The sequence below is a fragment of the Halichoerus grypus genome, chromosome 1, assembly GCF_964656455.1.
Source record: "Halichoerus grypus chromosome 1, mHalGry1.hap1.1, whole genome shotgun sequence".
Lineage (NCBI taxonomy): Eukaryota > Metazoa > Chordata > Mammalia > Carnivora > Phocidae > Halichoerus > Halichoerus grypus.
This window is the reverse complement of record NC_135712.1, coordinates 71323922-71343143: the sequence shown is the minus strand read 5'-3', so window position 1 is coordinate 71343143 and position 19222 is coordinate 71323922. Positions and strand designations below refer to the sequence as shown.

Genomic DNA, 19222 nt, shown 5'->3' with positions numbered 1-19222 from the left:
GCTCCTTGTCCTTGCCTCTGCCACATGGGCTGCCTGGGTGGGGGTGGGGGTAGGAGTTGGAGGGTGGTAGGAGAGAACCAAGAGATCAACTGGCCAAAGAGCTGCATCTTGAGCGTATTGACCCAAAGAGAGGAGATGCTGAAGAAAGAGAAAATGTAAGCTAGCCCATCCAGGGGTACCTCATGGCCCAGAACCCACACACTGTGGGGCCTCAGTCTGGGCTTGAGCCCTCTTCAGCAGGCTTCTGTCTCTATTTCTGCCTCTTCACTCAACATGATCCCTGCTTGCCTTTCTTGGATGCCTAGGTGGCTACCCTAGGGAACCTCCTTCAGCTCATCACTCCCCTTCACCCCGCTCGACCCAAGCCCTTTGCCCTTTGGGCCAAAGGCAGCCCTACTCTCTGTCACCATCCCACCTCCCAGGGCTATGGAGCTGTACCGTGTGCCAGGCACGCTCCTAGCCACACACAGTGGTGGTTTCTCATGGCTCACTGCTGGGCACAGGAGAAGGCAAATCAGAGAAGGGAGCTTGGTGAGCAGTGGGATACAGGGCCCGTCTTGCCACATAGGACAGACACTGCAAGCCGGTGGCTCTCGAACTTGATGCATCAGAGCTGTGCGCTTGTTAAACTAGAGACTCTGGGCCCCACCCCCAGAGTTTCTGATTCAGTAAGTCAGGGGCCCCAGTTGTCTAACAGGATCCAAGTGACCCCTGGACTCCTGCTGTCGCTGGGGCCGCACGGAGCTTCCCTGTTGTAGGCCAACTGCGGAGGCAGGCTGTCTGCCTTCCGTGCTCCAGCCTCCTGCTGGGCCCTTCCCTCCCCTCTAATTCGTGAACCCTTCTCTCCCTCCACTGTCTTCCCTTCCTACGCCATCTGATTTTTGCTCTCACTCTAAAAAATGCTTTTGGAATGTGATCTGCAAAAAATTCTACCAAGTGGCAAGTGGCTGGTCATAGCTATCGTCCCCTCCAGGAATATTTGAACTTTGACTGTCTCATAAACCCCAAAAGCTAAATAAATAAAACTCCGATGGTAGGCTTGAGAGGTCAGCTAGTGAATGGTGGCTGTGTTTGGGGGCCCAGAGCCTCTGACACCGCGTAGGTGGCCGCTCGTCATCCCTCCCGCTGTGCCTGTGGGGGTCCGTCTCCGGCCCGCCCGCCTGGGTAAGAGCTGAAATTCTGTGATGCTCTTCTCTAGAAGCAGTGAGGCAAAGACGCCGCTGCTGAAGAGGAGAGCCACTAATGGCAATAATTAAATCCCCCAAGGAGACAGGATCCTCCGTGTCCTTTGTGTTCTGGGAGTGTCTCTCGCTTTGGTGGAAAGAAAGAAAATCTGCTATGACAGGTTCTGATGCCCCTACCGAGGGCCGCCCTGCTGTGTTTGCGTCAGGCCCTGGGTCTGACTCAGAAAAATACACAGAACAGGATTTGAAGAATTAAGGTCATGCCCCCCTGCCCCGGGTTTAAAAAAGAAAGAGTGGGCCGGCTCAGAAGGGTCGGAGAGGGATGCATAAAGAAGAGGCTGGAAAATAAGGTGCGTGGAGGGAAGTCAGCCGTCCCAAACTGCTCATCTGTCCAGAATTTCACCCCCGAACTCTTGCCCTCCAATCCTGAAAGGCATGTCTTGGCCTCACTGCCTCTCACCCTGATCCCGAAAGGCAGTTGTCTCCTGGAAAGAATGAAACTGCTGATGAGAGACGGGGCAGAGAGGAAGGAGCAGGGTCTGGGGGGGCCAGCGGGGCTTGTCCCTCCAAGCTGCCTGGAGGACGGTGATGCGGCATGGGTGGTGAGCACCGGCCTGCGAGCCAGAGGCCTGGGTTCTCGTTCTTGTGCGGCCCGTCCTTTCCCCACCTTGCCGAGGAGTTAGCTGCCATGACTTCTAAATATCCCTGCAGACCCTGAAATTCTCTGACCTCTGCCATCATCATCTGCCATGAGAGGTACTTCAGGTAAGAGTTGGTGCATGAGGACCACTCAGATGACACTATTTTTTTTTTTTTTTAATCTCTTCTCTTGGCCCCAGATGGAATTGCATGGAATTCCATGGCTGTTGCAAAGCATTTCTCTGATCTGGCTTCAGTGGTTTTCTGAAGCCATGTTCCACCCTGGGAAACCCTCCCCATTTTCTCCCCTCTGCTCTACCTCCTACCCCTGTCTCTTCCTTTCCATTCTCGTTGGTTTTGCCCAAGGAAGTCTGCAATCATCCCATCTGCCCTTGTCTGCCCCTGAGAAATACCTTTCTACACTGCCCGTGACAACCCAGGTTGGAAGCAACCAGAGTGTGAATTTGTTTCACGACATGTAACTTTGGTAACATGCCTGTGTGTGTGTGTGCGCGCGCGCGCGTGCGCATGGCACAAAGACTTACACTGGAGGCACTGTGACATGGAGGTTAGGATCTGGATAAGGTTTTGACATCACACACACCTAAATTTAAATCCTGCCTCTGCCGGGGCACCTGGGTGGCTCAGTTGGTTAAGAGACCAACTCTTGATTTTAGCTCAGGTCATGATCTCAGGGTTGTGAGATGGAGCCCTACAGAGGGCTCTGCACACAGCGGGGAGTCTGCTTAAGATTCTCTCTCTCCCTTTCCCTCTGCCCCTCTCCCCCCTCAAATAAATAAATCTTTTTAAAAAAAATTAAATCCTGCCTCTGACACTTATTAGCTGTGTGATCTTGGGCAAACTGCCTCACCTTTTGGAGCTTCAGTTTACTTATCTGCAATTTGACAATAATATGTACCCTAAGTGTTTGCTGGGGGCCACTCCCTTCTCAGATGACAACACTTGTTTCAGAGAGAATCAGAAAGTTCCATCAGTGTCTTGGGCGTGCCTTGTGGATGGTAGCACTTCTTTCTACTGCTGCTGCCTCTTTGTGGGGCACCCTCCTGTACACCCAAAGATACCTGGAATTCGGAGCCAAAGTTCCCTCGATGGGCCACGGCATCCAGGAAGCAAGCGAGTGGAAGAGGCCCCTCTTTTCCTGACCCACTGGCCCATCAGCCTTCATCAATCACATGTCCGGCACATGCAGAGTTCTTTCCTGACAGTTTAGGGTGACTTCAGAGAGTAGGAGCAGAACCTAGAGCACTAGTGTTTTGGGGCTTTTTCTTGAATCCACAAGGAAAGACTTTTCAGTCTTCCTGTGGAGGGCCCGCTTGGATGCCACCCCCACTCCTATGACTTTGGACCTCAAGTGCAGAAGCACACTGTCCTCTTTGGTCTGAGCAAGGCCCTGCTCTCGTGTTAGTTATTCATTCCCTTACCCCCCTGCACCCCTCCCATTCTCCCTCCTCTGTAGGCAATTGTGGATTTACTCTGCATCTTTTTTTTACTAATTTCCTGTGATCTGTGTTTATTTTACATAAATGGTTCCATGTCATATTGTGCATTCTTTTGCTCGCTCTTCCCCGCCTCCCCCGCACTGCCCAGGACTATGCCTGTAAGGGCCCTTTGTGTTACTGTGCTCACTTCTAGCTGGCTTTCTTCCTCCACTTACCCCGCAATGGATTCTGGGTGACCTTCAGCTTCCCCACCACAGACAGCAATGCCGCACAGAGCTTCCTGTGACAGCAGCACCTCCCCCCTCTCCTAACCTGACTCGCCTACTTACAGACTGGTCGGCACAATCTCTAATCTTGGGGTCCAACAACTCATAGAAAGCGCTCTCTGCCTACATCCTTCTTGAATCGTGAAGACCCTGGGCAGAGAATGGATGTTTGCGCCACCTTATCTCATAGGGCCCTCGGGGGGGGGGGCTCTAGACCCGTGGTCCTCAACAACGGGGGCTCTTACATGAGGGCCATATCAGGCCTCACGCTTCCTTCTATTGGCTGACCATTTCAAGGAAGCCCATCTTCCAAAGGCAAACGATTTTTCCCCCTCAGAAACATATTATTTCTTCATCCGCAACACATTTACTCTGCCCTTGGGGTCATCTTGAGGAGATTTTGGTTTCTTCTGGGGGGAGAGGAGGCTTGGGGAGGCACAGGTAAGTGTTGCTGGCATCTCAGAAGAGCTGCATTTGACTTTCATGGCTGCTCTGGGCTTTTATGGGGAAGGGCATTGGCCTCAATTAAATTCTTTCATCAGTAATTCCATTCTAATAAGAAAGGCTCAGTGGTTTGCCAGTTCCTCCCAAAGCTTTATCAGGATTAAATATTGTTTACTGAATGATATCTGTTATTATTCAGCAAACTTTCATGGATTTCCAGACTTTTTTTTTTTTTTTTTTTAATGCTTCTTGTCCTTCTTCTTCAGTCTGGCTACTTCCTTGGTCAAACTGTCTCTTCTTGGGGCTTCAGAGGTGCTGCACAAGACTCAAGGAGCACCGCACAGGGAGCTTGACCCTGCCCATGCCCCTGTATCCCTCGGCTAGTGGCTTGTGTGGCCCGGATCTACTGGCTCCTGAATGTCTTGGATTTTACAAAGTGTTCAGTATTCCTTGGCACTTCCAAGATGTAGCACCTTTTCTCTCCTTATATCAGCTGTGACTCCCAGCCTATGACCATAGCCCTGTGATCCCCTCTGTCATGTCCTCCTGCCTCTCTAGCCCCAGCCCCAGCCTCTCCATCTCTCCCCTCTGCCTCCTGCTCATTCTTATTTACTTTCCTCAAGGAATTCCCATCCCCTTCTGGCCTCCCTCGACTGTTCAGGCATGAGGGGTGTGTCCCGCCTTTCCCAGCCCTCTGTGCAGTCCCACATTCCCCCTAGGGGTTCTTGTTAGGTAAGTGGAAGCTGCATGTGCTTTGAAGGCACTTATCTTGCCCTAGACTCACCCCAGATTCTTGAGGCTCCTCTTCATTAGGAGTCATCTGGGCTCTGCTGGACCCCTCACTGTCATGCCAGAGTCTTGGGCTGCCCCAAGATCCTCTACAGCTTCCCCAGACCTGTTTCTCAGGTGAGGGGAAGACAGGGACCTAGACATCTCCTCTATGGCAGACTGATGGGCCTCTTGACCTTTGGCCAGTCAAAGTAAAGTAAAGCCCACAGGAGTTTACTGTCTTCGAAGAGCTTTGGGCTAATATCTCTGCTGCAGACATATTCATTCACCCTCTCATGCATCACTCATTCATCAAACCTGTGGACAACCACAGAGATGGATACACTGCAGAGACCTGGCCTTCCAGAGCTCACAGAGGGCACACAACGATGATAATAATGGATAGTGACATGCAGACAGGTCCCATCCCCTGCTACCACATTCAGTGCTTTCTCCTGAAGAGTGGGGACCAGGAGGCAGGTTGGGGTTAGGGGAGGGTTTGACTGAAGCTCTTTACCTAAGCTATAGCACTTAATTGCAGGGTTGCTCACAAGTACACTCGTTTCCCTAGACACAGTGGCGTACGGAGCAGAGCACAGAAATCAATAGGAGGAAAAAGCAGAGGACTGTGCCATGATAAATAGGCACGCTCATCAACTTTCTCTTCTGTTGGAGCTTTCTCCCTTCCGTGCCACCTTGCCTTCCTTTTCTCTCAAGAACCCATCCTGCTGCAATTCACAGGGGAGGGTAGGAGGCTGGAAGACAACCCTGAGGGGACATATCTTAGTACAAGCCAAGCAGGGAGATGTCCCATGTTCTTAATAGATGTCCCCTATGTTCTTAACATAGACTGAGGTACTCTTTCAAGCTTGGTGTTAGCTTGGAACCACATCCCTTTGCTAGATATCAATATTTAAAAGGGTTCTAAAGACCCCAAAGTTTCTGGTGTCATTGGTAGTTTTAACACTAGACCATATATATTTTTATGAAGCTTCCTCCTCAGAGATGAGGAGAAAAAGTGGGGTTTTTTCAATGACTGATCTAAGCTTTCTCCTGAAGTCCTGTCCCTGTTGGGGAAAGGACATAGAGTTAATGGTGACTTGCCAATCAACAGTTCCTGTCTATTCCAGTTTTGAGAGACCCATTGGGGTGAAAGCTTTGAAGTTCTGACTCCCTTCCCCTTCCACCATCCCACCCCTGGATGGTGGCAGGGTGTATGGGGAATGGCCTGAGAGCTCTTACTTGTCCTATGCTAGCCACTGGGCCCTTGTGGGCTCCTATGACCAGCCAGGTGTCTGCCCAGTGTCTGGTTTCCACAGGAGAACTTGTGGTTCAGTCAGGGCCTGGGGTGCCTCCCTTGCTGGCCCTCAGCCTCTGAGTCTCAGCCTCTTCCACCATCAACCCTAAAGCCGCCGATGTGGACTCACTCCAACCCTTACCACGGAGTCCCCTGTCAGGCCCGCTGGCTTGTACCTCAGCTACCATCTCAATTTCCCCACGGGACATAAGGGAACTTATGAGCTCTTCCACAGCACATGAACCTTGAATTTGGTCTGGGAGCACTGATGCAGGCCATTTTCTAAAGGGGCCATATCTTGCTCTTAATGTGGCTACCTCCTGTTAGCGAAGGGGGGCGGCAAGCTGACTTCCTTACAGAGTGCCACCATGGAGGAGAAAGTTCATAAAACAAAAACAAAAACAAAAAACCAAACCTTTGCTTTCGGCTTTCCCCCAAAGCTATCTAGCATCCCCACCCTCCTGGATTTCAACCTTGGGATGTAAGGTAAACTCTGAACTTCCAACTTGATTATTTCCTTCCCCAATTTTAATCTCTTTTCCTTCTCCCAGTGCCCACTGGAGTGGGAGGGAAAGGAGCTCCACCTCTTCTCGTATTACACCCTCCATCTTCCATAGGGCAGCAGCCCTCGCAGCCAGGCCATCATGCAGAAAATTGGGGTCTGCTCTACACTAAGGAAGGAATTGATGATCTGAGGTCCCCAGGCTTGGCTTCTGATGTGGGAGCGGCCAGGCAACAAGGAACTAAGGACAAAAACGCAGTGCTTTACCATCCCCTAACTATCTCCATTCCATTTTGTATTTATGTATGACCCCTGGTCTTTCTCTAGATTAGCACTGTTGCTTAGGCAGATATTATATATATTTTTAATTTCGACTACATGAAAGTCACCGTGTTGAGGGAGGAGGAGACAAATGACCAGACATGGTTTCTGGCCACATCGAACTGATGTTCTAGGAATGGTGATAAATGTAAATCAGCAACTAACCTGCAGATGGAGGTTGTAAGCCCTTGAGAGGTGCAGCTCAATGGCTACAGCAAGGGGCTTTTGCAGAGGACTTGGTGTGCTTTGGATGAGATGCCAGGGGAGAGAGGGTTGAGCCACATCTGACGAAGATTTCAAGCCTGGCTTCAGGAGTGTGGAGGTTTTTGCGGAGGATCTGGTTCCCTCCACTAGCTTCTGCTCCCGGACTTGCAGTTCTAATCGCTCACCACACACTGGGGCCTGGGTCCGGGTGTTTGGGGTAGTTCAGTGCACCTCACGGGAGCCACATGGAGTCGCGCTCTCTGTGCCTGAGCTGCTCATCATGAGAAACTAAGTCCAGAGCAAAACTGACTCTTTCAGAATTTGCCCCAAGGGGAGAAAATGGCCTTAAAGGTGGAGGTAACCTATGGAATGCCTCCGGAAGTTACCTCTCCTTTCCCCCCAGCAAACGGGTCACCTGGTCACCCTCATGGGTGCCAGCAGCAGCAAGGGCTACAGCTAGAGCCCCCAAGACGTGGATCGTGAAGAGCCAGCAGGGTTCCACAGCAAGATGGACCTGGGAAGGTGGATGATTCACTCTGTAGGCGCTGGTGGTGAGGCTGGGAGGTCCCGGGCAGTTGGGGGCGCATTAATGCAACAAATATTTACCGAGTGCCTACTGTATACTAGGCTTTGTTCTAGACATTGAGAACACAGTGGTGAGAGGGAAATAGAAAAGGGCTCTGCTCTCCCTACATTCTAACAGAGAATGTAAACATTAAATAAGTAAAAAAAACCAAACTATGAACAAGAACTATAAAAGTCTCAGAGAGTGGGAAGTGCTACACAAAAACTTAAAGACAGTGAGGTTAGGGCTAAAGAGAAGGGTCTCCTCTTTGGAGGAGCTGGTCAGAGAAGTTCAGCAACATATGTAATAGTTCTTGCAGACCTCTGAATTGAGCATAAATGACCCTATAATTATTATTGGAGTAAATTATGTTAATCGTCTCCACATGCCCTGGAGCATTTATATGTATTATTCTTGACATCCATATTTTAACTATTTAGCATTAATTCAATAACAGGCCAAATTTACCTTGTTTTCTTCTAAGCTTCTGTTAGATTGGATTAATATAGTTCTATCTACTTCTAGTTGAAGCGGATGCAGTTAAAGAAGTTGCTTCTTTGGCTCAAACTGCAAATAAGTCTGATAGCCTTGCCCAGAAAGCAGTTGCCATGAAGAAAAAAAAAAAAAAAATGGGGGAAGCCATCAATTCTTTGAAGAATGAATCAGAGGAGAGGAAATGGAAGTGTTGGAGATGGGGAATATGGACCATAAGTTGTGAGCAATCTTCTCATTTAGAGTGGATGGGAGCATTACACCTCCTTTCAAACTGGTCATTTAACAGAGCCAATAATCAGCCATGGGTCATTTTCATCTAAAGTAACCTCTTGTTTTCTCTGAAAGGATCCTCTTAAGAAAGCACAAAACTCAGGCACTAAGACAGTCTAACAATAACACCCTACAACAGTATCAGCTGCTGCGACCTAAGGGTTCTGACTTCAGAGAAAGAGAAGAAGCGAGGGCAGGGAAAGCTCAGCTCATGCCAGTGTGGAGGCTGGCCTGGCACCGGGTGGGTGGAGGCAGCCATCTCCTCTCCCAGGGAGGACCGCTCATTCACTCTGCTCCGTGATTTAAAGTGTTATTGATTTGTCTGTGACATTCAAGTATTTCTGAAGATTAGGATTGCAAATATTCAGTTTCAGAGCATTTTGCCCCAAATGACCAAATCTAATGGAGATGAGAATGATATATAGAAATGAGAGGAGACATGAGCAGTATGCCTTAAATCTCATTATCCTTTTGATAGACCCCTTAGCTTTCTGTTCAACATTCCGCTTAATTTTCTTTTTCTCTATGGTGAGATCAATAATCTTAAGTATTATTTCTCAAAGTTTCCATTACCAGTAGGAGTCTCAATAAGCAAATAGCTACCACATGCTTAATCGCTTAAACTCACAATACCAGATGGGAGGGATCTAATTCTTCCTTTTTGTTCTGTGAGAGGGAAAATTCACTATGACTTCAGAGTGGGAAATCTAGGTCAGGATTTGTAAAATCCATCTTCTAGTAGGAGGAGACATTTGTATTTTGGTTTCTCAGGGGACTAGAGCCCTCCATGCCAAGCAGAAGGAGGAGAGCTAGATATGTGGGAGAGAGAGGAGTGCATGTCGGTCCAAGGAAGCCGCCTTCTTTATGCCATTTGGGTCAGTCAATAATAGGAACCACCCCTGCTGAGCTGAGGCTCAAAGTGCCAGAGTTGGCACATTGGAAACGTAGGTGGTCACACACAGACATACCTTGGAGATATTGCGGGTTCCATTCCAGACCACAGCAATGAAGCAAATATCTACAATAAAGCAAGTCAGATGGAATTTTTTGGTTTCCCGGTGCATGTAAAAGTTGTGTTTACATTACACTATAGTCTATTAAGTGTGCAATAGCATTATGTCTAAAAAAAACCAATGTAAATACCTTAATTAAAGATACTTTCATGGCTCAAAAATGCTATTATCTGAGCTTTCAGCAAGTCACAGTCACTGAGCACAGATGACCATGATAAATATAATAATAATGAAAAAGTTTGAAATATTGCAAGAATTACCAAAATGTGACACAGAGACACAAAGTGAGCAAATACTGTTGGAAATGTGGTGCCAACAGACTTGCTCCATACACGCTTGCCTCAAACCTTCAATTTGTAAAAAACAAAAAAACCCAAAAAAACCCCCACAGCGTCTGTGAAGCGCAATAAAGCTAAGAGCAATAAAACGAAGGTATGCCCATATATGGGAGCAGGCATGCAAACCCTCTCCGGAGAACCAGCCCATAGCCCCTTCTCAGACAATCTACTCCCTGCTAAGACCTCTCATTACCCACTCCCTTACCTTCTGCCACAGCTGATTTGACCTCGTGTAGACATGTGACCCAGCTGGAGCAATCAGATGCTCTCTCTGGGGAATGTGGAATTGGGTCTCAGAAACTTTGTAAGTTTCTGCCTGACGCTTGAACTGACGAGGATATGAAGCTGCGATTGCGGCACCCATGTTTGGATGTGGTTCAGTACGCAGAGGAAGATAATTATGAAAGCAAACACTTGCAAAGTGCTAGACACTCTTAAAAGAACTTTATGTATATTGATTCATTTAATCTCACAACAATCCTATGAGGTAAGTACACAATTACCTTCACTTTATAAATGAGGAAACTGAAGAAGCTTAAGGAACTTGCCCAAGGTTATGAGCAATTAAATCGTGTGGCTAATATTTGAATCTAGGCATTTTGACTCTAGATATTGTCCTTAGCCCTATGCTGAACTGCTTTCTGAAGCAATGGAGGGAATAAGAGAGAAAGAGAGAGAGGATTGAGGCATGGGCCTTATAGTCAGTTATAAGAGACAATATGGCTCTAGAGAGAAAGATTTGGAGAGACAAACCAGCCTAATTATCATCAGTTTTGCAGTTTCTGGCCTCAACCCTTATGAAACATGGCCACACTTCCTGCCTTTGAGTTCCGTCAGATCCCTCTATTTCTAATCAATTTTCCTTTTTGCTTAAGCCAGCTTGAACGGGTTCTGTTCATTGCAAACAAATGATCTCTGACTCAATAAAATGGAATAGGAGGGAACATTTTCCAGCAGGGCGTCTGAGATTAGATAAAATTGTGTTATGTTAATCAGCTAGAGAAGAATGTGAGAGATGTTTTAATTTTGTTCTTTCTGAAATTCACAGAGTATACTAAGTAGGGATGATATAATTGCTTTAATAACCAAGATTAAATATCATACAAAAGCATGGTTTAGAAAAAGGAATGAAATCTCTGCCTGATAACTGGAGCCTAATACAATCATAGCTTCCACCTGAATAGGAATTGGACCTACATTATAGGGATAGCTTTTTAGAATGACAGTAAACCAAGGACTGATCAGTATAAGGTATAAATAGAGGATATAGATGATGCATTTTTTTTTAAAGATTTTATTTATTTATTTATTTATTTATTTGACAGAGAGAGAGAGAGCGAGAGAGGAAACACAAGCAGGGGGAGTATGAGAGGGAGAAGCAGGCTACCCACTGAGCAGGGAGCCCGATGCGGGGCTCGATCCCAGGACCGCAGGATTATGCCCTGAGCTGAAGGCAGACACTTAACAACTGAGCCACCCAGGCGCCCCAGATGATGCATTCTTAATTAGTCTTAATTTTTTGTTTCTTATTTACTGTGTTTTTAATTATTGCATGAATTCCCCATTGTGCATTACAGATCATCCCCCAAGACTCAGTGGCTTAAACAAACATCACTTTATTCTCTTTCATGGTTCCTATGGGTCAGGAATTCAGACAGGACAAAGCAGAGATGGTTTGTCTTTGCTCTGCAATGTCTAGGACCTCAGTTGGGAAGACATGAAGTCTGGCTGTGACTGGGGGCTCTAATCATCTGATTTGTGAAGTGTATCTGCTTTTGTTGCTGATTATTGGCTGAGACCTCACCCAGGCTGTCATCCAAAACACCGACATGTGACTTTTCCATGTGGTTTTTTCCATATGACCTAGTTGGTCTTCCTCACAGCATGGCTGCTGGGTACCAAGCGTGAAGACCCTCAGAGGGGATCAGGTAGAAGCTGCATCATAGTTTATGATCTATCCTTAGAAGTCATAGAGCATCTCTTCTTCTATAGAACAAACCTGCCCAGTTTAAGAGGTGGGAACATAGATCCCACTATTAAAGGGAGAAATGTCAAAGTCACACAATAAGATTAAATTGGATGGGAGATGTAGTTGTAGAAGTTTTTTGGAAAACTAGCACAGAAACAAAATACAATGACAAATGTTGGCTTTTTATTTTATTTTATTTTTAAGATTTTATTTATTTATTTGACAGAGAGAGAGACAGCAAGAGCACAAACAGGGGAAGTGGGAGAGGGAGAAGCAGGCTCCCCACCGACCAGGGAGCCTGATGCGGGGCTCGATCCCAGGACCCCGGAATCATGACCTGAGCTGAAGGCAGACGCCCAACGACTGAGCCACCCAGGCACCCAAATGTTGGCTTTTTAAAATAGACATTCCATGGAAGTCTATAATTCCATAGTTTTTTTTAAAAAAGCAGAGCATTTAGTAAATTCTTTTGTGGTCTGATTGAGAATTTCATCACTTGAATGAAACAGTTCACAGCAAGGGGAACCAATATTCCAGACTTGATTCTGCCAACAAAGGACCATTACTGATGTGAAACTCATGACAGTTTGGGAGACAGTGCCCATTCCACTAAAGCAGGACAAGTCAGATGTACATCTTCAGACTTTCAACATAGATGATCTCATGGTGAGAACCTCTGAAAGGGAGCATGGCTAAAAAAGGATGGCTCTAAAAATAAAATTCTGAACCTAAAATTGTGAATGAGCCTAATGAGGAAGGAAAAGAAAAGATATCTAAAGAAAACAGCATTTCTGCTGATGAGCTCTGATTTTAAGAGGACACATAAAGATGGAAGGATGTATGTCACAAATTTTTCAGGTTGTCAGAGGAAGACCAAGGTTTCAAGGGTTGGGAGAAACTAGAGATCAATAGCCAGGAAGATTCTTCTGATTATAAACAGAAGAACAGGGAAAGAACAACCCATTCCCAAGCTCATCAGATAGTCTGTTAAATAACTAGAGTTAAGAAGGAAAACCTTCACAAAAAAAATACAATTTTGTAAAATTTCCTACAATCGACAGAAAGGAAGCAGAATGTCTTCACTCCTATTTTGCTTTCTTCTTGACCGTCGCGGACTTTCGAATTTAGGAAGACCGTATGTCCCAGGCTGTTTAGGAGAAACCCCATTTGTACCTGTGGTGCAATGTAAATATTAATAATGCCCCATATCATTCTCAGAAGTCCCAGTGGGAACATTGGACAAAATAGGAGAGAGACGGCTGCATAATTTGCTGGACCTGGTGAAAAAGTAAAATGTGGAGGCCCTTGTTCAGAAAGTAAGAAAAAAATGCTGTTAAAAGTATTAAAACATAAAGCTTTTTCCTTTTTTCCATAGTCTCTCTTGACTTGTCATGTTTTCTATGTGTTATTTTATGTTGTTTTAAGTAAAGAATAAATAAAATTTTAAATTATTAACATGAATTTTACCTTTCATCTTTATATTGTGTAATGCCAGTTTTAAATGCATTTTAAGAGCATTTTTTTTTTAAGAGAGAGAGCGCTCAATAGAGAGCATGCTGGGGGGTGGGGGAAGGGCAGAGGGCAAGGTAGAGAGAGAATCTTAAGCAGGCTCCATGCAGCCCAATCTCACGGCACTGAGATCATAACCTGAGCCCAAATCAAGAGTCAGATGCTTAACTGACTGAGCCACCCAGGTGCCCCTAATTGCAGTATGAGAGCATTTAAGTGGCATGTGGAATCATCAAAATTACACAATTCCTATTTTGTAGTTCACACATGTATATGTATTCTATTCTTATCAAAACAATGGAAATGTGGCAAAACACAACTGAACTATTTTTATTTAACTTTTTGACATGTGCACATTCTATCGGTACTCACCTTTGGCTTATTGAGGAGAAAGAAAGGACCAAAAGGAAAAGGAACTATAAGCTGTCCTATCTTTCCTCTTCCATCTGTATCATAATTTGCTGTGTAATTTGGCTAATACACGGAAGTAACATGAGTATGAAAGGGTATGATAGAGTTCCTTGGTCATTTGTGTTTTTTAAAATACCATTGCTGGGGTCCCTGGGTGGCTTGGATGGTTAAGCGTCCGACTCTTGATTTTGGCTCAGGTCGTGATCTCAGGGTCGGGAGATTGAGTCCCGAGTCAGCTCCGAGTTCAGTGGGCAGTCTGCCTGAGGATTCTTTCTCTCCCTCTCCCTCTGTCCCTCCCCCCACTTGTGCACTCACGCTCTCGCTCTCTCTCTCTCAAATAAATTAATAAAATCTTTTTTAAAAAATACCATTGCCTTCTTCTGTGCCCAGAGCAAGTCTGGTTCAAAGGGAGAACGTAACTTCTCAGATCTGTTGTTACCCCACACACCCAGTCATGGGTGTTATACACTTTGTACTCACTTGAGTCTGGCTGAACTCCATGCATTATGGGTCCGCTGGAATTCTGCTCTCAGGGCCTCAGGAACACTATTTGTGAAGGGAGGGATGAGGAACCGTGATGGACACACATATTAGGCATATCTCCTTTGTGTGCATCCTCCACTGTCTCATCAGACTTCACTTCCAAAACACAAGTTCAAAGATAAAATCAAGAATTTCAAGACAGTGATAAGGAGATCTACGGTCATGTGCCCATGAAGCCGGTTCTGGGTGAGATAAGGATTGTGTGTGTTTTCATGAACTTAAGTGGAGAGCTTGTGAAAGCACAGACTGTTGGGTACCACCCCAAGTTTCGGATTCAGTAGGCCTGGGCTGGAGCTCAAGAATTTGCATTCCTAACAAATCCCCAGGTGATGCTGACGCTGCTGGTCCCGGGACCGCACTTGGAGCCCCACGAGTGAAGAGCAGTGCGTCTCACCCTTGATCGTGCAGACACATCCCCAGGGTATTTGTTAAAACGCAGACTCTGATGAAGTACCCCTGGGGGCAGGGGTGGGGGGGGGGAGGCTGACACTGCTGATCCGCCACCACACTTTGAGTAGCCAGGGTCTAGAGCCGACAATGAGTACCATAGGACGAAGAGGGGGTGGGACTGGACTTTAAAGCCCAGGTAGGAGTTGCTTACGTGACAAAGAGGACAGAATGCGTCCCAGGCAGGGCAAAGGGGAATGTGGAAAGAGAGGAAGCCGCAGAGCACAGGGAGATGGATTTGGCTGAGGCAGGGGCTCTTGCTCGGGAACAGGAAACAGAGCAGAGAGACTGGTGGGGCCGGAATGCAGGGCGTCCTCAGGTGGGTTGGTCTCCCTGGAAGTGGCAATTTTGGAGAGTCTGCCTGGGATACAGATCTCCCAAAACAGTTCTCCATATCCATTCTCATTAAACCCTGATCTGATAAGGAGCCAAACTAGCCGTGCCTGAGGGACCAAACACTCCCGGAGTTTAATTTCCTTTGAGGGGCATGCTGTGCTGAGCTCTACGGCAAGGAGAGGGAGCAGTGAAGCTAGAGGCGGGAGACCTGGCTTCAGGATCTGCCTTGGGTAAGAGACTCTAGGTGCAGCCCGCTCCTCTGTAGGATCCCTCTATACGGCAGGGGGTCTCAGATGACCTTTCAAGTCTCTTTAAACAAAATTATCTCCATGACCTTGGGAACCTGGGTTTCCACCCCTGTCAACACCCTTGTCAGGAGGGTCGGCCCTACCAAACCCGGGTGTGCTGGGTCAAGGCTGAATAGGAGCGTGGGAAGTGGGCTCAGTAGTTCCCAGAGCAAGAGCTTCATGGTGCTCCTGCACTCCACTTCTTGGTGTCTCTTTACAGGAGTACGTGCTGAGTCCCCAGGGACGGAGGCAGTTTCAGCTCTCAAAGCAACATTCCCAGGACATTTACCTTGACCACTAAGACCTAAAGCAGCTCCAGGTGTACCCAGGAAAGTGTGTGTGGGGGGCATTGAAAACAAATTGCCAAATGAACGAGACTGTGGCCTGAATTGATTCAACACACCCTGCAGCTTCTTCCCACATCCCTCTCTGCTCCCTGATATCCCAGACTCAGGGTTTAGGGGGAGATTCCAATGCCTTTGGTGGGGACTGTTGCTTGGGTTCATCATGCGTGGGAGTGAAGTGAAGGTCATTGGCCAGTAAATAAACATGATTCTCGCAACTTGTAGATATTAACTGAAACTGTACAGAAGATGAAAGAATTTCTCTTTGAAGGCTAGAAGACAGAAAATTTATCTCCTCTGCTGCAAGAACAGAGAGAAAGCACCTTAAATTATCCTGCCTCCTGTTTGACTTTGCTCTTGTCATCCAGAAAAGGCTCCAGACCTCCCCTTTACCCCCCAGAGAGGTGGGTAAACCCACTTCACTGAGGTTTTTAATTCCTGGGGTAATCCCTTCCTTCCGAGCCAGGTGGGGGGTGGGGAGACCCTTTGCATCCAAATCTTTGATCTGAGTTGGAGCAAAAGAGAAAGACTTCTATAAAACTGTCAGGAACATGGGAAAGGGCCTTGAAAGGAGGGCTTGTAAATGGCCAGTTCACCTTTGATCAGTCGCCCTGGACCCTTTTTATAGCCTAGGATTATGGGTTTAAGTGCCCTTCGTGTGTCCCCACAGGAATCATGTGATTTAAGAACAATTAGATTATTCTAAACGTTTAGAGGGATTGTGCACAAAGGACTTTCATTTTCATTAAAGGAGAAAAGAAAAAAAAGAAAGAAAAAGAAAACGTCAATCCAAACCATGAAGTTGATTCCTCAGTTAGTAATAAACTGGAAACCCAGTCTGCTTCTTTCCATGTAATGGGATACTCTCTGGCCTGGCCATTCCACTAAAATCTATTAATGACAGGGGTATGAGATATAATTTTATTCCCCGCTCCCCCACCCCCTAGACAAAACAAACAAAGCATTTGTTGTCTCTCATTGTTGGATTTTTTACTTCATGCTATTAAAATGTCAGAAAAACAGAAACTTAAGAGTCTGACTTTCTCCACTTGGGTATAAACAGATATTAAGGCTGACTGCTGATTTCCAGTTAATTTAATGCATATGGTCAAATGCCTCACAGAAAGACTAATTCATCATGGCTGCGTCTATCTGTGTGTGTTTCTATGATTCGCCTCCCACCCCAATACCACATGAAAGGGAAGAAGGTTTATAATCTGGTGTTCGTCTCCAAATCTGGCCAGCAAAAGATGAAATATAAACAGCTTCATGTCAGTGTTTAGGGAAAGTTTGTGATTTGGAAGATGGAAGAGCCTTTTCCAATGTGGGGGGAGGGTCAGTGGGAGAGGGAGAAGTAGACTCCTGCCGAGCAGGGAGCCTGATTCAGGGCTCCATCCCAGGGCTCTAGGGTCATGACCTGAGCAAAAGGCAGATTCTTAACCAACTGAGCCAGCCAGGAAACCCTAAATCAGCACCTTTATTATCTGGCTCTAGGTGCCTACCTCCTTGTCCAGCGCCTATGGCCCCCACTAAGATAGAAGTGGAATGACGATTCCATTGGCCAATGCTGAGCCATGGGTTCCACCTTTTCTGCAGTGGGTCTAGCCCTCATTATGGAATGACCTGATGCATGTCATCATCCCTGAGAGGGACAGCAAGAGTCTGGGGGACAATTAGGATGCTCTTCCCTTTGGGGAAAGAGCCAGGCAATTAAATGCTGTCATCATTCCTGCACAAGGCCCTGACATCTGCAGAGCTGGACAAGTAGACACCAACCTCTTGAGAGCAGGAGTATCCCTATAAACTCAGAGCAGACCCTGAAGACTGATTGATGGGTGATGTGACCTGCAAGGGATGGGGTCCACTTCAAGGGACCTGATTAGCAGAGTCCTGATTAGGGGAGTCCTCATAAAGAAAACTAGTTAAAACGTGAAATGTTCCATTTTTCAAATAATTTTATTTTCTTCCCTGTCCTTAGCAACACACACATTCATCTCATGATTATCAACAAGCACCAGAGATTTTTTTTTTCTTGTCTCTGACCAACAGAGCATAGTTTCCTATGGTGCCAATGACAAGGAAATCTGTGATTTCTATATACTTACACATGTATTTAAATATTCAATGCCTGGGTCTTTATGACCTCAAAAACCTCAGGCAGCTGGAGACCAGTCAGTCTAAGTATTCACATACTCATTTGCTCATCCAACAAATAAAATGCTGAGGTCTTGCATGTGCCAGGAACCACCCAGGGCATACAGAGGCGAATAAGACATAGACAATTGTTTGATGACGCAGAGATAAGCCCTGGATGAGGTCATCCGACTTCTCACATTCTTGCTGCTGCTTTGGCTCTTTACAGAGCCTCCTTCTGTGTCCTCAGTCCTGCCGAAGCCACCACAGGCCATCAGCTGTGTGTCGTGTGCACACGGTGGGGGCCGCTTGGAAATGGGGCACATTCCCAATCAGTCTCATGGCGATGGCATCTATGTGCATCCTGTAGTTTTACGTTCTTTCTGCTGGAGGTTACTGGTTATCTTAAGCCTGTGGCTGGGAGAGCAGATTCCAGAACGAGGCTCTTAGTGATAGACAGTGAAGAGGCCAGAGGGCCCAGTCCTGTGGGGAAGAGAAGGGTAGCTTTCCAAGCTAAGAAAAGGACCTGCTTTTTAGAGGCTATTATTTCTGTCGTGTCCAGACTCCCCTGGGCTTAATAGAAGTAGGACCTGGAGCCCTATTTGGTCTGCCAGAGGAGAAGGCGTTTTGCCAAAAATCTGGGAAGCGAATTCCCTTAGGATGGAATGGAATGGGCGGGGGCAGGCTTCCCAAGTGCAGGAGGCAAAGCTGAACCAGGGAGGGAGCAGCTGAACCAGGGAGGGAGCAGCTGAACCAGGGAGGGAGCAGCTGAACCAGGGAGACAGAAGCAAAGGCCTCTCAACTGAATGGTCCCTCAAGTCTCGTGGTCCAAATGGACCAGCTTCTCAGGTTCTCACCAGGGAAGGCTCTCCCCATTGGCAGGTTCTTAGTCATGGTGGCTTGGAAACTTGGATCCTCACCTGGGGATCATTTTGCAACTTTCTTACCCTTAGCGATTCCTCAGGTCTGTACCCTCATTGGCAGCTGTCCGAGTGCCAGCCCTGGGAGGAGGTGGGAACCCAAAGGGATCCCACTGACCCTCATCCTTATCCATGGAAGACCAAACACGCCAATCCCCCCTTACTAGGTAAATCCAAGAGAAAAACTCTATCATGACAGGATTTGCAACACAGATTAGTAATCTTTATGATTTATGCATTCCATTTTTATTGCAATAGGGTCAAAAAATACTTGCCGAGCACCTGCCTGATAAGTTCTTCCTCCTCTCTGTCCCTGCTCCTTTTCCTCAGCCCTCCACTTCCAAGTGAAGTCTTCCTCAACTCCCTTCAAACCCTCACACCGTCAGACCTCGCACTTCCCTGTCACGGCCCCTGTGGCATTGGACCCTTGGAAATGCATTCATTGATGCGCTCCTTCGCCACACTCTTCTTCGGTCCCTGCGGGTGAAAGCCCTGACTTGTTTCTCTTTCACCTCTCTCAGTGCCTAGCGCTACACTCAGCACAGAGCAAGGGGCGC

General features: G+C 46.9%; 2 long non-coding RNA genes across 3 annotated transcripts in view; both read left to right on the top strand.

The window, feature by feature from the left end:
• LOC118528407 (uncharacterized) overlaps window positions 1-19222 on the top strand; it is an 81233-nt gene that overhangs the window by 41708 nt on the left and 20303 nt on the right. The gene's annotated exons all lie outside the window — the stretch shown is intronic.
• Window positions 9545-13109, top strand: LOC118528406 (uncharacterized). Of its 2 annotated transcripts, none has more exons than XR_013443334.1 (2): window positions 9545-10253; window positions 11966-13109. It is a non-coding gene; the product is annotated as an uncharacterized LOC118528406 (long non-coding RNA). The 2 variants fall into 2 exon arrangements; XR_013443333.1 differs by having other exon boundaries at window positions 11344-13109.